Here is a 15617-nt window from a genome sequence, read left to right as displayed (position 1 = left end):
CAGTCGGAATGTGGAAGCATACATGGATGATATTGTGGTCAAGTCACGGAAGGGTTCCGACCTGCTGACTGACCTTGCTGAAACCTTTGCCAACCTCAGGAGGTATGATATCAAGCTTAATCCATCAAAGTGCACATTCGGAGTTCCTGGCGGAAAATTACTCGGTTTTCTCGTTTCCGAATGGGGAATCGACGCCAATCCAGAAAGAGTCGGTACTATACTCCGAATGAAAAGTCCTGTGCGAGTGCACGACGTCCAGAAGCTTACTGGTTGCTTGGTCGCTTTAAGTCGATTCATATCTCGTCTCGGTGAAAAGGCATTGCCTCTTTACCGATTGATGAAGAAGTCCGACAAGTTTGAGTGGACTCCCGAAGCTGATGCAGCATTTGCAGAGCTCAAAGCTCTGCTCTCCACCCAGCCGGTGCTTGCTGCCCCAATCAGCAAGGAGCCTTTGTTGCTTTACATCGCAGCCACAGGACAAGTCGTCAGTACGGTACTTATGGTCGAGCGGGAAGAAGAAGGAAAAGCCTTCAAAGTTCAGCGCCCAGTATATTATATTTCTGAAGTTTTGACCCCATCGAAGCAAAGATATCCTCATTATCAGAAGCTTGTATATGGGATTTATATGACCACAAAGGAAGTTGCTCACTACTTCTCTGATCATTCCATTACAGTCGTCAGCGACGCTCCATTGTCAGAGATCCTGCATAACAGAGATGCAACTGGTCGAGTGGCAAAATGGGAAATTGAACTCCTTCCTCTAGATATCAAGTTTGAGGCAAAGAAAGCTATCAAGTCCCAGGCAATAGCAGATTTCGTCGCCGAGTGGATTGAACAGCAACTGCCGACTCAGGTTTACTCGGAGCATTGGACCATGTTCTTCGATGGTTCCAAAATGCTGAATGGTTTCAGTGCCGGGGTGGTGTTGGTATCCCCCCGAGGAGATAAGCTCAGATATGTTCTTCAAATCCACTTTGATTCTTCCAACAACGAGGCAGAATATGAAGCACTTTTATATGGGTTGCGCATGGCCATTTCACTCGGCGTCCGTCGCCTCATGGTCTATGGCGACTCAGATTTGGTGGTTAATCAGGTGATGAAGGAATGGGACGTCAGAAGTCCATCCATGACTGGTTATTGCAATGCAGTGAGAAAGCTGGAGAAGAAATTCGAGGGGTTAGAGCTTCATCACATACCCCGACTGAAAAACCAAGCAGCTGATGATTTGGCAAAAATAGGTTCCAAAAGAGAAGCCATTCCCAGCAATGTGTTTTTGGAACACATCCACACACCATCAGTTCAGGAGGATCCCTTCACTGAAGAGGCCCCGCAGCCAAAAAGTGCCACGGATCCGACTGAAGTTGAAGTTCCAGCTGTGGTCGACCTGATCATGGAAGTCTTGGTCATCACTCCCGACTGGACAATACCATACATCGCGTACATCCTAAGGAAAGAACTCCCAGAGGACGAAGAAGAGGCTCAACAGATCGTCCGTCGATCCAAGGCCTTTACAGTCATAAAGGGACAGTTGTATAGAGAAAGCACGACTGGAGTCAGTCAGAAGTGTGTAACACCAGAAGAAGGTCAGATGATCCTTGATGATATCCACTCGGGGACCTGTGGTCATCATGCGTCCTCTCGAACCATTGTGGCTAAAGCATACCGAGCGGGATTCTACTGGCCAAGGGCCAATGAAATGGCAAAAGAGATAGTCGACAAATGTGAAGGATGCGGGTATTACTCCAATATGTCGCACAAGCCCGCGTCAGCCCTGAAAACCATTCCACTCGTCTAGCCCTTCACTGTTTGGGGGCTGGACATGGTTGGACCACTGAGAACGGGCAGGAGCGGCTTCACTCATGTGCTAGTAGCAGTCGAAAAGTTCATCAAATGGATTGAAGCTAAGCCTATCAAGAATCTTGATGCTTGCACTGCTATCAGTTTCATCAGAGAGTTGATATTCAGATATGGAGTTCCGCACAACATCATCACTGACAATGGGTCAAACTTCGATTCCGACAAATTCAGGGCCTTTTGCGCCTCTCAGGGCACACGAGTCGACTACGCTTCGGTCGCTCACCCCCAGTCGAATGGACAAGCGGAAAGAGCAAACGGCCTAATTCTCAAAGGACTGAAACCTCGATTGATGCGCGATCTCAAGCACGCAGCAGGTGCATGGGTCGACGAGCTTCCATCAGTCCTTTGGGGATTGAGGACAACCCCGAACCGATCGACCGGAAGAACCCCATTCTTTCTGGTCTACGGAGCCGAAGCAGTCTTGCCGAGTGACCTGCTTCACAACGCCCCCCGAGTCGAGCTCTACTCTGAAGATGAAGCAGAACAAGCCCGACAGGACGCAGTCGACCTCCTGGAAGAAGAAAGAGAAATGGCCATGATCTGATCGTCCATCTATCAGCAAGACTTGCGTCGATTCCATGCCAGAAATGTGAAGAGTTGAACCTTCCAAGAAGGAGACTTAGTCCTCCGAGTGGATCAGCAGAAACCACACAAACTCGCTCCTACTTGGGAAGGCCCCTTCATAGTCACCAGAGTCCTCCACAATGGAGCGTACCACCTCTATAATGTCGATCGCCAGATTGATGAGCCACGAGCCTGGAATGCGGAGCTACTCCGCCCCTTTTATACTTGAATTCTCACTCAGATGAGATGTAATAAGAAAAACTCCTGTAGTTTATTTATCAAAGACAAGAGCGTTATAATTTTCCCAGTGATTGTTATTGTTCTTGTTTGCGTGAGAAATCCCCCAGTGGGTGGCTTAGCAGCGAATCCGTTTCGCCTAAGTTTGTAAAAATAATTTCCTATCGAGTGGTGAGCCAGCCTCCCACTCGGGGGCTTAGCTGCGAACCCGTTTCGCCTAAGTATTTGAAAATCCTACCGAGTGGTGAGCCAGCCTCCCACTCGGGGGCTTAGCTGCAGTCCAGTACTCGCCTAAGTATTTGAAAATCCTACCGAGTGGTGAGCGACCCTCCCACTTGGGGGCTTAGCTGCAGTCCAGTACTCGCCTAAGTATTTGAAAATCCTACCGAGTGGTGAACCAGCCTCCCACTCGGAGGCTTAGCTGCAGTCCAGTACTCGCCTAAGTATTTGAAAATCCTACCGAGTGGTAAGCGACCCTCCCACTTGGGGGCTTAGCTGCAGTCCAGTACTCGCCTAAGTATTTGAAAATCCTACCGAGTGGTGAGCGACCCTCCCACTCGGGGGCTTAGCTGCAGTCCAGTACTCGCCTAAGTATTTGAAAATCCTACCGAGTGGTGAGCGACCCTCCCACTCGGGGGCTTAGCTGCAGTCCAGTACTCACCTAAGTATTTGAAAATCCTACCGAGTGGTGAGCGACCCTCCCACTCGGGGGCTTAGCTGCAGTCCAGTACTCGCCTAAGTATTTGAAAATCCTACCGAGTGGTGAGCGACCCTCCCACTCGGGGGCTTAGCTGCAGTCCAGTACTCGCCTAAGTATTTGAAAATCCTACCGAGTGGTGAGCGAACCTCCCACTCGGGGGCTTAGCTGCAGTCCAGTACTCGCCTAAGTATTTGAAAATCCTACTGAGTGGTGAGCGACCCTCCCACTCGGGGGCTTAGCTGCAGTCCAGCACTCGCCTAAGTATTTGAAAATCCTACCGAGTGGTGAGCGACCCTCCCGCTCGGGGGCTTAGCTGCAGTCCAATACTCGCCTAAGTATTTGAAAATCCTACCGAGTGGTAAGCCAGCCTCCCACTCGGGGGCTTAGCTGCAGTCCAGTACTCGCCTAAGTATTTGAAAATCCTACCGAGTGGTGAGCGACCCTCCCACTCGGAGGCTTAGCTGCAGTACAGTACTCGCCTAAGTATTTGAAAATCCTACCGAGTGGTGAGCCAGCCTCCCGCTCGGAGGCTTAGCTGCAGTACAGTACTCGCCTAAGTATGAAACACATATGAATCCTCAAGGACGACGAGGTGCAGGTCGACTGCCACCTCCTCCTTGGGAGCTTCGCCACAAATACAATGTGCGCTCCATCCCACTCCGCAAGGACAACGAGGTGCAGGACTACTACCACCTTCTCCTGGGGAGCTTCGCCACAAATACAACATGCGCTCCATCCCGCAAGGACGACGAGGTGCAGGTCGACTGCTTCCTTCTCCTTCGGAGCTGCGCCACAAATACAAAAGTTGTCTCGAATGAAGAACGAGTTCCACTCGACGGGGGATTCATGAAGATATTCAACGATAAACCAAGTTCAGATAAATCTCGAAGGATCCGGACCATAGATCGAAGTGCTCGGGCATTCAGCCCGAAAGAGTTTAACGGTTACAAAATCACTCGGCATTCCGAGGCAAATTTAAGGCGAGGCATAAAAGCTTGTTCACTCCGCGGGTGGAGGACTAGCAGGCTCGACGAACTTGTCTAGGTCGACGCCGTCGACGATCCGAGTAGCTGCAGCGATGAAAGTCTCCATAAAATATCGGAAGTCATGCTTCTGGGTGTTGGCGACCTTGATTGCTGCCAGCTTATCTTGTCGCACCTCCTTGCAATGGACACGAACCAAAGACAGAGCCACATCAGCACCACACCGGGCAGAAGATTTCTTCCACTCCTGCACTCGGTCAGGGATCTCGTTAAGTCGAGTCATCAGGGACTCAAGATCATTCTGGAGTGTGGCCTCTGGCCAAAGTGTCGGGTCGATCCGTGACGTTGGGACCTTTAGTCGAGCCAAGTAGTCCACAACACCGTCGATGCGGGATTCCAGTCGGAGCAGATTCATGGCAGTTTCATCTTTCACGGGAGAATTGATTGGGTCCAAACCTGGATCGATCCGCCCAGTCTCCTCCTCGAAGTTCTGGCAAAACTCTGCATTCACGACCCAAGGATAAGTCAATTTTCATACGCTGAGTCGACACACACAAAAAAATCAGTCGGAACAAAATGTGCACCTTCAAGCTTGATGAACAACTTCTTGGCGAGGCTCCTTAGATGGCTCTCTAGGTCATCCCTCCTGCGAGCGATGCCTTCCATCTTCTCGCACAGGTTGAGATTGTCCTTCTTCTAGCGCGTGCACTCCTTGTTGGCTTCGTTTAGAGCAGATTTCTTCTTGGTATTCTCTTCTTCCAACTGGCCGACCAAAGCCAGTTTCTGTTCAGCCAGAGCGGTTCTGTCGCCAGCTTCCTTTCGAGCAGCAGCCAAATCCTAATCCTTCTTCGCCAGAGCTTCTCTCAGTTTTTCTGCAAAGAAATGATACTTGATTCAAAAAGAGCAGAAGGGTACTCAAGCCTAAGACAGACCAGTCGACAAACTCGTCTTACCAATGGCGCCGTCCTTGACCTTTTGCAGCTCTGTCTTGGCCAGCTCCAAGTCAAGGTTCAGTTGGATCTGCTGTTTCTCCAAGTCAGCAAAGCGAGCTCCAAGATCACAAGATTTCTGAAATCAAATAGGAGAAGTTATTTTACAATGAAAAACGACAAAGACAATAAGTACTAAGACTACGGTCGACTGCCCGCAGTCCACCATAGTCTCGGGGACTACACCCAGTGGGTGCACTTCGCGTGCCCCCACCAGTTCTAATCCCACTCGACTGGCCCGCCGGAGTCGAGTGCAGGGAGTAAAAAAAAAGAGAAGAGAAAGTAGAATTCAGACCACAGTCGACTGCCAGCAGTCGACCACGGTCTCGGGGACTACACCCAGTGGGTGCACTCAGCGTGCCCCCACCGGTTCTGATCCCACTCGACCAGACCGAGTGGAAGAGACAAACTACCAGTTCAGTTTACACTCGACAATATACAAAGACTACAGTCAACTGCCAGCAGTCCACCGTAGTCTCGGGGACTACACCCAGTGGGTGCACTCAGCGTGCCCCCACTAGTTCAAAAATTCAATCGACGCACCCAGTGGGTGTACAGATGCAAAGATTTTCGGAAAGAGTCTTCAGATAGCATATCCTAACAGAACAAGCAGTGACCCACTAACCTGAACGTTGCTTTGGAGAGCCGAGCTGGCGTCGTAGGCGGCCTGACTGGCGTCCCGCACCATCTTCATCTTCTCCATCATGATGCCCGCCTGGCGTATGGCCTCCTTGGCAGCATTCACTTCGTCCTCTGGGACATGATGGGTCGCAAAAACTAAAGGTGGGTCGACAGGGGCCTGAGCAGTCGACGAAGAAGGCAAAGCACTCGACAGTGGCACGGCGAAGGTAACAGAACCCCGATTGGCGTCGCCAGTTTCCTGAACGACTGGTTCCACCCTCGGCGTCGACTGTGACACCTTGCTTGTAGGAGCTTGCCTATTCTTCCTCGTCAAAGGCCTCTCGGGCTCTTCATCATCATCGGGGAGGTCGATAATGTTGGGAGCTGTGCAAAGTTCAATCGCCAAAATCACATCACCCAATGGTGCACATTGCAGTTGAGTCGAGTCGACCAAATAAAGACAGAATGGCATAAATCATACCCAGATTGGAAGTGACCACATCCTCCATTACCTCATCCTCGTCCCTGTAAGCTGAGGTCCCGGAAGTAGCAGCGCTGCCAGTTCCAAAGTTCGTCTGGTTAAAACAAGAAAAACAAACAGCATGGGGCGTCGAGTGAATACAAAGGGAGACACTCACGCAGAAGCGACGGGGATGTCAATCTTAATCTTCGGCAACGCCTTCCGAGCCTTCGGCTCTGCAACTTTGGGATGCTTTGGCGCTTTTTCGGTCAGGGCCAGTGAAGAGATCCGAGGACGCTTTGAAGACTGACCAGCCTGAGCAGTCGCCTTTTCGTGGGCGCTCGGTCGTTCTTGGTCAAGCTTGGATCGCCTCTCCCTGCGAAGAGGCGACTCGACTTCTTCATCGTCACTTGAGTCGTCGCTTTCTCCGTCCCCTTCACCGTCAGAAGTCCATTCGCCACTGTCGCCGCCACTCGCCTCTCCTTCCAGATCTTGCTCTTGCTCTCCGTTGGGCATTGAATACATTTCGATAAGGGCCTGAAAGAAAGCAGGAAGAATAAAGTCAGTCGACGCGGTATAGACAGCTGCGCGAGTGAATTCAGATTACAATCAAAAGCTCGGAATCAGACCTTCTCTGGTACATGGGACTGGTCGAATGGAGGAACTCTCCTGGCTCCCCTAGGGTTGTCCTTGTTTCCGGTCATGCCCGACAGCCACTTCTCCAGTGTGTCGTCATCGACCTCCTCCGGGTGAATCCGAGTGGAGTCGTCAAGACCCGAATACATCCACATCGGATGGTCTCGGGCTTGAAGAGGCTGGATGCGCCGCTGGAGGAAGACCTCCAAGAGATCCATACCGGTGACCCCGTCACGGATAAGCCGGACCACTCGCTCGACCAGCACCCTCACCTGCGCCTTCTCCTCCGGGAGCACCTTCAAAGAGGAGGGTTTCCTCACTCGGTCCATGGTAAAAGGAGGGAGGCCAGTCGATTGCCCTGGCGCCGACTGGTCTTTGCAGTAAAACCAGGTCGACTGCCATCCACGAACCGAGTCGGGAAGAATCATGGCCGGAAAGGAACTTTTCCCTCTCATCTGAACACCAAGACCCCCACACATCTGAATCACTTGAGTTCTCTCGTCACTCGGATTGGCCTTTTTCACCGTCTGAGAGCGACAAGTGAAAATGTGCTTGAAAAGACCCCAGTGAGGCCGACAACCCAGGAAATTCTCACACAAAGAAACGAAAGTGGTGAGATAAACGATTGTGTTGGGAGTGAAGTGGTGGAGTTGTGCCCCAAAGAAGTTCAGAAATCCCCGAAAGAAAGGGTGAGGAGGCAAGGAAAATCCACGGTCGACTTGGGTGGAAAGGAGAACGCGCTCACCCTCCCGAGGTTGCGGCTCGGATTCCTTCCCCGGAAGCCGCGCCGATTCATGGGGGATCAGCCCTCCTTCGGCTAGATCGTTGAGATCCTCTTGAGTGATCGTCAAGCGGATCCAGTCGCCCTAGATCCAGCCCTTCGGCAGGCCGGTTCGCGAGGAAGATCCACCCCGACTGGTCGCCTTCCCGTTCTCCTTTGCCGCCGCCTTATTCGCCCGCTCCAGAGCCGCCGTCTTCTCCTTCCCCATCGTCGCTGGCGAGACGCGTTCGGAGAGGTGGCGCTGGGGCGAGAGCGAGCGCAGAGAGGGAGCGCGAAGAGGAGAAGAGATAATGGGGACGCACTGTTCGAGAGACCCCAGCCCGACGCCTTATATGAGGCCACTTCCGAGTGGCTGACTGGTAGGCCTGGGCGGTCCTGTCAAATCCCGTAGCAATCGCGCGCGTGATACGTGGCGAAAAAGGTGGCATGGGGATCGAGGCGGCTCCGCCCTATCCCATCCGATTACTGCGGCCTCCCCCGTCCTGCGCGCTTCCCAAAATTCGGATCCCGCGAAATCTGCGGGCAGCAGAACAACTTGTCAGACCGAAGATCTCCTCCGCACCATCACTCGGAGCCTTTCAAGTAAAGAAACTCACTCGACAACAAACTAAGAATGGATCAAGGCGACCAAAAAGGAAGTTGCTGTCATCACTCAGGTTCATTGATCCGAAACCAGATACGCTCATGGCATGAAAAATGAGTCGGGGAAATTCTCAACTCCTTCCCCACTCAAACCTCGATCCATTTGGGGGCTAATGATGAAGCTATGTACCTAGGGTAGGGTCATGGACCTGTCCCAACTACCCTACCCAAGGACATCTCTAGAAGAAATCACCTTTCAATCGACTTGGAGGTGTTCCACTTGACAGACTCGAAGACGCTCGACCAAGAAGCAATCACTCGACCAAGACCAAACCACTCGACGGCCAGGAGACCTAAAGGCACTCCGCATGCTAACGGTCGATTATTAAGTAGCCTTTATGGTCATCATAGCACTTTATTAGGGGCGTTACCAGTAACGCCCGACCTTAATGTATTTAAACCCTGCACAACTGAGGGCCGGAGGGGTCCGGCAAACTCTATATAAGCCACCCCTCCTCAGTGTAAAGGGTTCGCACCCTTTGTAAACCATACATGCATAATCCAGTCGACCGCCTTTGGGCTCCGAGACGTAGGGCTATTACTTCCTCCGAGAAGGGCCTAAACTCGTAAACCTCGTGTGCTTAGAACTTCTCCATAGCTAAGATCTTGCCTCTCTATACCTACCCCCCTACATTACTGTCAGACTTAGAACCACGACAATTGCTGCTTCCCATTTAGGATAATTCACTGCATCCTTCCAATCTTTAGGTACTGATATGGAATCCAAGGATGCAATAAAGCTCCTAAAAGAGGAAGTACACCTTTCATACGAAACAAATTTTGCAAGATCATGTTTATATCCAACACAACCTTCAGACGCGCGGGTACATCTACTTTTCTTTTTTTCTTTCGTGAGGCAATTGGATCATCATTTATTTGAGTACTAGAGGATGGTATATGGGTTTCATTACCTTCAACATCACCCTCATCATGGGCCATTTATTCACTTGTTGATGCCTCCTCTAGTACTTGTGATTGATTCACAACTTCTTCATCAACTTCCTGAGGTACACCTTCGGCATCTTCTGTTTCCATCTCCTATTGACCTGAAAGATTTTCATATGCTTCAGATATTAATGTATTATCACCTTCTACATTTGTATTGGTAGTTTCCTCCCCCTTGATTTCATCTTCTGAGCATATGATATCCCCAATAGGTATTATTACAGTTCCCCTATCATTGCTCTCTCCTATGATATTCTCCCCCTTGCTGCCTGTACCATTGTCATTCCCTTTTAAGGAATAGAATGGTTCTTTTTCGTGAAAGGTAACATCCATACTCACAAAGAATCTCCTTTCAGTAGGCGACCAACACCGATATCCCTTTTTTGTGGAAGAATAGCCCACAAAGATACATTTGACGGCTCTTGGATCAAGTTTTCCTGCTGAACTCCTGTAATCATGAACAAAACAGGTACATCCAAATATTTTTGGTGGCAAAGTAAATGAGTTAGAGCCATACAAACATTCAATAGGAGTCTTATGGCCCAAAACTCTAGAAGGCATACGGTTTATTAGATAGGCAGTCGTTTTGACCGCTTCTCCCCAAAGGAATTTTGGCACATTCATCATAAACATGATAGCTCGAGCAACTTCCAGTAGATGTCTATTCTTTCTCTCTGCCACCCCATTTTGTTCTACAGTATTCACACAAGTTGTTTGATGTATAATTGTTGGAAATATGCCCTAGAGGCAATAATAAAATGGTTATTATTATATTTCCTTGTTCATGATAATTGTCTATTGTTCATGCTATAATTGTATTAACCGGAAACCGTAATACATGTGTGAATACGTAGATCGTAATATGTCCCTAGTAAGCCTCTAGTTGACTAGCTCGTTGATCAATAGATGGTCATGGTTTCCTAACCATGGACATTGGATGTCATTGATAACCGGACCACATCATTAGGAGAATGATGTGATGGACAAGACCCAATCTTAAGCGTAGCACAAGATCGTGTAGTTCATTTGCTAAAGCTTTTCTAATGTCAAGTATCATTTCCTTAGACCATGAGATTGTGCAACTCCCGGATACCGTAGGAATGCTTTGGGTGTACCAAACGTCACAATGTAACTGGGTGGCTATAAAGGTGCACTACAGGTATCTCCGAAAGTGTCTATTGCGTTGGCACGAATCGAGACTGGGATTTGTCACTCCGTATGACGGAGAGGTATCTCTGGGCCCACTCGGTAATGCATCATCATAAAGAGCTCAATGTGACTAAGGAGTTAGCCACGGGATCATGCGTTACAGAACGAGTAAAGAGACTTGCCGTTAACGAGATTGAACGAGGTATGGGGATACCGGCGATCGAATCTCGGGCAAGTAACATACCGATATACAAAGGGAATTGTATACGGGATTGATTGAATCTCCGACATCGTGGTTCATCCGATGAGATTGATGCATGACATTGGACCTATTGAGTTAGAAGATATTGATGTCACAATTAAACTTGCTAATAGAGATACTATTTCACCAATGGGAATTGTTAGAGATGTTGAAGTCTTGTGTGGTAAAACTAAATATCCTGCTGATTTTCTTGTTCTTGGTTCCCCACAACATAGCTTCTTTCCCATTATATTTGGTAGACCCTTCATTAATACTGTTAATGCTACCATAGATTGTAAAAAAGATGTTGTCACTGTCGGCTTAGATGATATGACTCATGAATTTAATTTTTCTAAATTTAGTAGACAACATCGTGAAGAAGAATTACCTAGTGAAGATGAAATTATTGGTCTTGCCTCTATTGCCGTACCTCCTAGTGATCCTTTAGAACAATATTTGCTAGACCATGAATTTGATATGTTTATGAATGAAAGAAGGGAATTAGATGAAGTATTCTTTAAACATGAACCTATTCTGAAACATAATTTACCTATTGAAATCCTAGGAGATCCTCCTCCACCCAAGGGTTATCCCGTGTTTGAGCTTAAACCGTTACTGGATACTCTTAAATATGCTTATCTTGATGAGAAAAAGATATATCCTGTTATTATTAGTGCTAACCTTTCAGAACATGAAGAAGAGAGATTATTGAAAATTCCGAAGAAGCACCGTGCCGCTATTGGGTATACTCTTGATGATCTTAAGGGAATTAGTCCCATTCTATGCCAACATAAAATTAATTTGGAAGAGGATGCTAAACCAGTTCGTGATCATCAACGCCGTCTGAATCCTAAAATGAAAGAAGTGGTAAGAAAGGAGACACTAAAGTTCCTTGAGGTAGGTATAATTTATCCCGTTGCTGATAGTAAGTGGGTAAGTCCTGTCCATTGTGTCCCTAAGAAGGGAGGTATTACTGTTGTTCCTAATGATAAAGATGAATTGATTCCTCAAAGAATTATTACTGGTTATAGGATGGTAATTGATTTCCGCAAATTAAATAAGGCTACTAAAAAGATCATTACCCCTTACCTTTTATCGATAAAATGCTAGAAAGATTATCCAAACATACACATTTTTGCTTTCTAGATGGTTATTCTGGTTTCTCTCAAATACCTGTGTTAGCCAAAGATCAATCAAAGACTACTTTTACATGCCCTTTTGGTACTTTTTCTTATAGACGTATGCCTTTTGGTTTATGTAATGCACCTGCTACCTTTCAAAGATTCATGATGGCTATATTCTCTAACTTTTGTGAAAAGATTTGTGAGGTTTTCATGGATGATATTTCCGTCTATGGATCTTCTTTTGATGATTGCTTGAGCAACCTTGATCGAGTTCTGCAGAGATGTGAAGAAACTAATCTTGTCCTGAATTGGGAAAAGTGCCACTTTATGGTTAATGAAGGTATTGTCTTGGGGCATAAGGTTTCTGAAAGAGGTATTGAAGTTGATAAAGCCAAGGTTGATGCTATTGAAAAGATGCCATGTCCCAAGGACATCAAAGGTATAAGAAGTTTCCTTGGTCATGCCGGTTTTTATAGGAGGTTCATTAAGGACTTCTCAAAAATCTCTCGGCCTCTGACTAATTTATTACAAAAAGATATACCATTTGTCTTTGATGATGATTGTGTAGAAGCATTTGAAATACTTAAGAAAGCATTGATCTCTGCACCTATTGTTCAGCCACCTGATTGGAATTTACCCTTTGAAATTATGTGTGATGCTAGTGATTATGTTGTAGGTGCTGTTCTAGGACAAAGAGTTGATAAGAAATTAAATGTTATTCAATATGCTAGTAAAACTCTAGACAATACTCAAAGAAATTATGCTACTACTGAAAAAGAATTCTTTGCAGTTGTATTTGCCTGTGATAAGTTTAGACCTTATATTGTTGATTCTAAAGTAACTATTCACACTGATCATGCTGCTATTAAATATCTTATGGAAAAGAAAGATGCTAAACCTAGACTTATTAGATGGGTTCTCTTGCTTCAAGAATTTGATTTACATATTGTTGATAGAAAAGGAGCCGAGAACCCTGTTGCAGACAACTTGTCTAGGTTAGAAAATGTGCTTGATGACACACTACCTATTGATGATAGCTTTCCTGATGAGCAATTAAATGTCATAAATGCTTCTCATACTGCTCCATGGTATGCTGATTATGCTAATTACATTGTTGCTAAGATTATACCAACTAGTTTCACATACCCGCAAAAAAAAGTTCTTTTATGATTTGAGGCATTACTTTTGGGATGACCCACATCTTTATAAAGAAGGAGTAGATGGTGTTATTAGATGTTGTGTACCTGAGCATGAACAGGAATAGATCCTAAGCAAGTGTCTCTCCGAAGCTTATGGAGGGCACCATGTTGGAGATAGAACTGCACATAAGGTACTACAATCTGGTTTTTATTGGCCTACTCTCTTCAAGGATGCCCGTAAGTTTGTCTTATCTTGTGATGAATGTCAAAGAATTGGTAATATTAGTAGACGGCAAGAAATGCCTATGAATTATTCACTCGCTATTGAACCATTTGATGTTTGGGGCTTTGACTATATGGGACCTTTTCCTTCCTCTAATGGTTATACACATATTTTAGTTGCTGTTGATTACGTTACTAAGTGGGTAGAAGCTATTCCAACTAGTAGTGCTGATCATAACACTTCTATTAAAATGCTTAAAGAAGTTATCTTTCCAAGGTTTGGAGTCCCTAGATATTTAATGACTGATGGTGGTTCACATTTTATTCATGGTGCTTTCCGTAAAATGCTTGCTAAATATGATGTTAATCATAGAATTGCATCTCCTTATCATCCTCAGTCTAGTGGTCAAGTAGAATTGAGTAATAAAGAACTCAAATTAATTTTAAAAAAGACTGTTAATAGGTCTAGAAAGAATTGGTCCAAGAAACTTGATGATGCATTATGGGCCTATAGAACTGCATATAAAAATCCTATGGGTATGTCCCCGTATAAAATGGTCTATGGAAAAGCATGCCACTTACCTCTTGAACTAGAACACAAGGCTTATTGGGCCATTAAAGAACTAAATTATGATTTTAAACTTGCTGGTGAGAAGAGGTTATTTGATATTAACTCACTTGATGAATGGAGAACCCAAGCCTACGAAAATGCCAAGTTGTTTAAAGAAAAGGTTAAAAGGTGGCGTGATAAAAGAATACAAAAGCGTGAGTTTAATGTAGGTGATTATGTATTGCTATACAACTCTCATTTAAGATTTTTTGCAGGAAAAATTCTCTCTAAATGGGAAGGTCCCTACGTTATCGAGGAGGTCTACCGTTCCGGTGCCATAAAAATCAATAACTTCAAAGGCACAAATCCGAAGGTGGTAAATGGTCAAAGAATCAAACATTATATCTCAGGTAATCCCATAAATGTTGAAACCAATGTTATTGAAACCATAACCTCGGAGGAGTACATAAAGGACACTTTCCAGAACGTTTCAGACTCCAAAAAGGAATAGGTATGTGGTACGGTAAGTAAACCAACTCCAAAACAGTTTTTAAGGCAATATTTCTCCGTTTTGGAATATTTAGAAAAATAGAAAAATAAGCAGCAGTCCGGAAAGGACACGAGGGCCCCACGAGGGTGGAGGGTGCGCCCTACCCCCTGGGCGCGCCCCCTACCTCGTGGGCACCTCGTGTGCTCTCCGAACTCCATTTTCTTACAGGTTGCGTATTTTGGTCGGTAAAAATTCATTATATAACCTCCCAGGAGTTTTGACTCCCGTATCACGCAAAAATCTCTTGTCTTTGTTTCGAGTTGTTTTTCTGACATATTTAGATTATCATGACGTCTCCAAGTGCACCCAAGGACAAGTTCTTCGAGAAGGTCATCAACCCTTACCTAGCGGAGGTGTAGCGACACCCTCAAAACATTGAGATGCGTGATGGGTTGCTGCACATCCGTGATGCTGAGGGACCGAAGGGGACCGGAAGCATGGAGACGAGGCTCGAAGCAATGGAGCAACAAGTTTTCAAGTGTCAGGGGATGGTGGAGCGTGGACTTAACTCCAACTACATGATGATCGCAGAGTTCACCAACAAACACAAGCTGGATGCCGACAACATCGAGGAGACAATCTTCAAGCTTCACGAGAAAAATTTGAGGATCCTGGAGACTCGGTCATCCTTCTATGATGGTGAGCCTATGCCTTGGAAGAAGGACGACAAGCCTACGCCATCAGCAACATCACCACCATCTCCTCCAACAAAGAAGAATTGAGTATCTGGTATGGGCACTCCACTTGGTAACTGCCAAGCTTGGGACAGTGCCCCGGTATCGTATCACCATCACTTTTATCTTTACCGTTTTTCTTAGTTCGATCCTTTTGGCAATATTTTGATCTAGTAGAATAAAAGTTCTTAGTATGATATAGTTGTGAGTTTTGCTTTATTATCCTTCTATGTAATCGAGTCCGTGAGCTATATAATAAAGATTAGTGTTGAGTCAAGGGCTTGATTAATTTGCCATGATCCTAAGTGAATAAAAGAAAAGAGAAAGAAATAAAAAGAAACAAAGAGATCATATGAGTCTTATGGAGAGTAATGAGCTCACATAGAAAGAGTATGATGAATAAAAGTTATTGAGGGTTGACAAACATAGTTTTGGTCATCGTTGCAATTAATAGGAAATAATAAAGAAAGAGAGGTCTTCACATATAAATATACTATCTTGGACATCTTTTATGATTGTGAGCACTCATTAAAATATGACATGCTAAAGAGTT

Source organism: Triticum urartu, chromosome 2A, assembly GCF_056163025.1.
Source record: "Triticum urartu cultivar PI428250 chromosome 2A, HENAU_Tu73, whole genome shotgun sequence".
Taxonomy (NCBI): Eukaryota; Viridiplantae; Streptophyta; class Magnoliopsida; order Poales; family Poaceae; genus Triticum; species Triticum urartu.
Note: the sequence above shows the minus strand (reverse complement) of the source record.